Below are 5,358 nucleotides of genomic sequence, written 5' to 3'. Positions count from 1 at the left end.
AGTCTCTACCCACCGGTCAAACTCCAGTCGTCTACCTACCGGTCAAACCCAAGTCGTCTACCTACCGGTCAAACCCAGTCATCTACCTACCGGTCAAACCCCAGTCGTCTACTACCGGTCAAACCCAGTCGTCTACCTACCGGTAAAACCCCAGTCGTCTACCTACCGGTCAAACCCCAGTCGTCTACCTACCGGTCAAACCCCAGTCATCTACCTACCGGTCAAACCCCAGTCGCCTACCTACCGGTCAAACCCCCATCGTCTACCTACCGGTCAAACCCCGTCGTCTGCCTACCGGTCAAACCCCCGTCATCTACCTACCCGACCAAGTCTTTTGGGCTCTAGATTACCCATCACCAACGAGTAGTTCATTGAACCACCTATGCAACATATGACTCCACATTAGCCCGTTGAGCTAAACGCCTAGGCATTAGTTCAGAGAGCTCACACAAGTCTTCAGAGCTCAGACGAGGTTATTCCCTGAACTACCTCTTGGTACATGACTGACACTCGGGTTGGGTCTCACCTCCGTCGCTGGATCCAGGACTGTCCTTGGACGAAGATGACCTCAGAGGAGAGCCCTCTCCTCTTCTCCTCCACAGCTTTCCCCTCAGCACCGTCTGTAGACACCACACACAGTCAGCTGATTCATATCTTATATAGGTGACGGTTCAACTTTACATAATGGGTACCTGGAGGAAAATTAGGGAGGTTTTTTGCTTTTAAATTTTTTGGGTCAAATCTAGTCCAATTAATTTATGTTATAGATGAAATTTCAAAATGTCAGTGTTTTAGTATTTACTTGCTTATGAGGTATATATCAATGTGCATGATGCCGCCCTTCATCTCTGATTCTTACACTGGCCAACATATCAAGTGTGCTATAGGCTAGTTAGAGTGGTCTCAGTCAATGATCACAGCCTATAGGCTAGTTAGAGTGGTCTCAGTCACATGACCACGGCCTATAGGCTAGTTAGAGTGGTCTCAGTCACATGATCCACAGCCTATAGGCTAGTTAGAGTGGTCTCAGTCACATGATCCACGCCTATAGGCTAGTTAGAGTGGTCCTCAGTCACATGATCCACAGCCTATAGGCTAGTTAGAGTGGTCTCAGTCACATGATCGCACCGCTCTATGGCTAGTTAGAGTGGTCTCAGTCACATGATCCACAGCCTATAGGCTAGTTAGAGTGGTCTCAGTCACATGATCCACAGCCTATAGGCTAGTTTAGAGTGGTCTCAGTCCACATGTTATCCTACAGCCATATAGGCCTAGTTAGCCTATAGTGCTAGTTAGTGGTCTCAGTCACATGATCCACAGCCTATAGGATAGTTAGAGTGGTCTCAGTCACATGATCCACGGCCTATAGGCTAGTTAGAATTGTCTCAGTCCTATAGGCTAGTTAGAGTGGTCTCAGTCACATGATCCACAGCCTATAGGCTAGTTAGAATGGTCTCAGTCACATGATCCACAGCCTATAGGCTAGTTAGAGTGGTCTCAGTCACATGATCCACAGCCTATAGGATAGTTAGAGTGGTCTCAGTCACATGATCCACAGCCTATAGGATAGTTAGAGTGGTCTCAGTCACATGATCCACAGCCTATAGGCTAGTTAGAGTGGTCTCAGTCACATGATCCACAGCCTATAGGCTAGTTAGAGTGACGAGACGCACTCTAACTAGCCTAATAGGCTGTGGATCAATGTGACTGAAGACCACTCTAACTAGCCTATGACTACCTCGCTGGCTAGTGAATCAATGTGACTGAGACACTCCTAACTATAGCTATAGGCTGTGGATCATGTACTGAGACATCTAACTATCCTATAGAGGCCTGTGGATATGTGACTGAGACACTGCTAACTATGCCTATAGGTGTCGGATCATTGAACTGAGACGCTACTTAGCTATACTGTTAAAATCTACTGAGCAGAAGCCTATGGTTGTGGATCATGTGACTGAGACCACTCTAACGTTAGCCTATAAGGACTGAGCATTATAGCCTAAGGCTGTGGATCATGTGACTGAGACAACTCTAAAACTAGCCTATAGGTGTGGATCATGTGACTGAAGACCACTACTAACTAGCCTATAGGTCTGTGGATCATGTGATTGAGACCCACTCTACTAGCTATAGGCTGTTGGATCATGTTGACTGAGACCAACATCCTAACTAGCTCTATAGCTGTGATTCATGTGACTGAGACCACTCTAACTAGCCTATAGGCTGTGGATCATGTGACTGAGACCACTCTACTAGCCTATAGGCTGTGGATCATGTGACTGAGACCACTCTACTAGCCTATAGGCGTGGATCATGTGGATGAGACCACTTCTAACTACCTATAGGACTGAGACACTACTAACTAGCCATAGGCTGTGGATCATGGTGACTGAGAACCACGATCTTAACTATGCCTATAGGCTGTGGATCTGTGACTGAGACCACTCTAACTAGCTATAGGCTGATATGGCTGAGACATCTAAGCACTATGTCTGACATGTGACTGAGACCACTCTAACTAGCCTATAGGCTGTGGATCATGTGACTGAGACCAACTCTAACTGCTATAGGCTGTGGATCATGTGACTGAGACCACTCTACTAGCCTATAGGACTGTGAGACCGACTCTAACTACCTATTAGGGCTTGGTGGTTCATATGTGATCTGAGACCACTCTAACTAGCACTTATATGTGACTGAGACCACTAATTAGTGCCTATAGGCTGTGGATCATGTGACTGAGACCACTCTAACTAGCCTATAGGCTGGGATCATGTGACTGAGACCACTCTAACTAGCCTATAGGCTGTGGATCAATGTGACTGAACCTACTCAACTAGCCTAATAGGCTGTGGATCATGTGACTGAGACAACTCTAATAGCCTATAGGCTGTGATCATGTGACTGAGACCACTCTAACTAGCCTATAGAGCTGTGGATCATGTGACTGTAGACCACCATACTAACTCTAATAGGCCTGTGGATCATGTGACTGAGACCACTCTAACTACCTATAGGCTGTGGATCATGTGACTGAGACCACTCTACAGCCTTAGGACTGAGATCATCTAACCTAAGCCTATAGGCTGCTGGGATCATGTGACTGAGACCATCTAACTAGCCTATAGGCTGTGGATCATGTGATGCAGAAACTCAACTAGCCTATAAGGACTGAGAACTCATCTAACTAGCCTATAGGCTGTAGGATGCATGGACTGAGACCAAACTCTAACTTGAGCCTAAGGACTGAGATACACTCTAACTAGCCTATAGGCTGTGGATCATGTGATGAGCAACTCTACTAGCCTATAAGGTGTGGATCATGTGACTGAGACCACTCTAACTAGCCTATGGCTGTGGATTCATGTGACTGAGAACATCATACTAGCCTATAGGACTGAGACCAATCTAAACTAGCCTATAGGCCTGTGGATCATTGACTGAGACCAACTCTAACTAGCCTATAGGCTGTGGATCATGTGACTGAGACCATTCTCACTAGCCTATAGGCTGTGGATCATGTGACTGAGACCACTCTAACTAGCCTATAGGCTGTTGGATCATGTGACTGAGACATTCTAACTAGCCTATAGGCTGTGGATCATGTGACTGAGACCCACTCTAACTAGCCTATAGGCTGTGGATCATGTGACTGAGACCACTCTAACTAGCCTATAGCTGTGGATACATGTGACTGAGACCATCTACTATCTATAGGCTGTGGATCATGTGCTGAGACGCCTCTAACTAGCCTATAGGCTGTGGATCATGTGACTGAGACCATATCTAACTTACTATAGGCTGTGGATCACTGTACTTGAGACCATCAACTAGCTATGATGGACAATTCTACAGCCTATAGGCTGTGGATCATGTGACTGAGACCATCTAAACCTAGGCCTGTGGAATCATGTGACTGAGACCTTCCCTAACTGCCTATAGGTGTGGATCATTGTGATGAGACCACTACTAACTAGCCTATAGCCTGTGATCATGTGAACTGAGAACCACTTCTAACTAGCCTATAGGCTCTGTGGATTGCATGTGACTGAGACCACTTACAGCTATGGCTTGGTCATGTGACTGAGACCATCTAACTCCTATAGGCTGTGAATATCATGTGCTGAGACCACTAACTAGCCATAGGCTGTGGATCATGGACTGAGACCACTTTAACTAGCCTAATATGACTGAGACACTCTACTAGCCTATAGGCTGTGGATCATGTGAACTCAGACCACTCTAACTAGCCTATAGCTGTGGATCATGTGACTGAGACACTCTAACTAGCCTATAGGCTGTGGATCATGTGACTGAGACCACTTCTAACTAAGCCTATAGGCTGTGATCATGTGACGAGACCACTCTAACTAGCCTATAGGCTGTGGATCATGTGACTGAGACCACTCTAACTACCTTAGGCTGTGGCATGTGAACTGAGACCACTCTAACTAGCCTATAGGCTGTGGTCAGTGACTGAGACCCACTCTAGACTAGCCTATAGGAATGAGACCACTTAACTAGCTATAGGCGTGTGGATCATGTGACTGAGACATCTCAACTAGCCTATAGGACTGAGGATCCTCTAACTAGCCTATAGGCTGTGGATCATGTGACTGAGACCACTCTAACTAGCCTATTAGGCTGTGGATCATGTGACGAGACCATCTAACTGCCTATAGGCTGTGGATCATGTGACTGAGACCATCTAGCAGCCTATAGGCTGTGGATCATGTGACTGAGACATCTAACTAGCCTATAGGCTGTGGATCATGTGACTGAGACCACTCTAACTAGCCCTATAGGCTGTGGATCATGTGACTGGAGACCACTCTAACTAGCCTATTAGGCTTGTGATATTGACGAGACCATCTAATAGCTATAGGCTGTGGATATGTGACTGAGACCACTCTAAACTAGCCTAAGGCTGGGATCATGTGACTGAGACCACTCTAAACTAGCCTATAGCTGTGGATCATGTGACTGGAGACACTCTAACTAGCCTATAGGCTGTGGTCATGTGACTGAGACCACTCTAACTAGCCTATAGGCTGTGGATCATGTGACTGAGACCATCTAACTAGCTATAGGCTGTGGATCATGTGACTGAGACTTCTAACTAGCCTATAGGCTGTGGATCATGTGAACTGAGACCATCTAACTAGCCTATGGCTGTGGATCATGTGACTGAGACCACTCTAACTAGCTATAGGCTGTGGATCATGTGACTGAGACCACTCTAACTAGCCTTATAGGCGTGGATCATGTGACTGAGACCACTCTAACTAGCCTATAGCTGTGGATCATGTGAACTGAGACCACTCTAACTAGCCTATAGGCACACCTTGATATTGG

At 46.4% G+C, this 5,358-nt stretch overlaps 1 pseudogene; it reads right to left on the bottom strand.

Annotated features, from left to right (window-relative positions):
- The window catches only part of LOC112075300 (transcription elongation factor A protein 2-like), a 54,142-nt pseudogene that overhangs the window by 20,482 nt on the left and 28,302 nt on the right, over positions 1-5,358 (bottom strand).

Source organism: Salvelinus sp. IW2-2015, unplaced genomic scaffold (genome assembly GCF_002910315.2).
Source record: "Salvelinus sp. IW2-2015 unplaced genomic scaffold, ASM291031v2 Un_scaffold3074, whole genome shotgun sequence".
Taxonomy (NCBI): domain Eukaryota; kingdom Metazoa; phylum Chordata; class Actinopteri; order Salmoniformes; family Salmonidae; genus Salvelinus; species Salvelinus sp. IW2-2015.
This window is presented reverse-complemented; position numbering and strand designations above follow the sequence as displayed.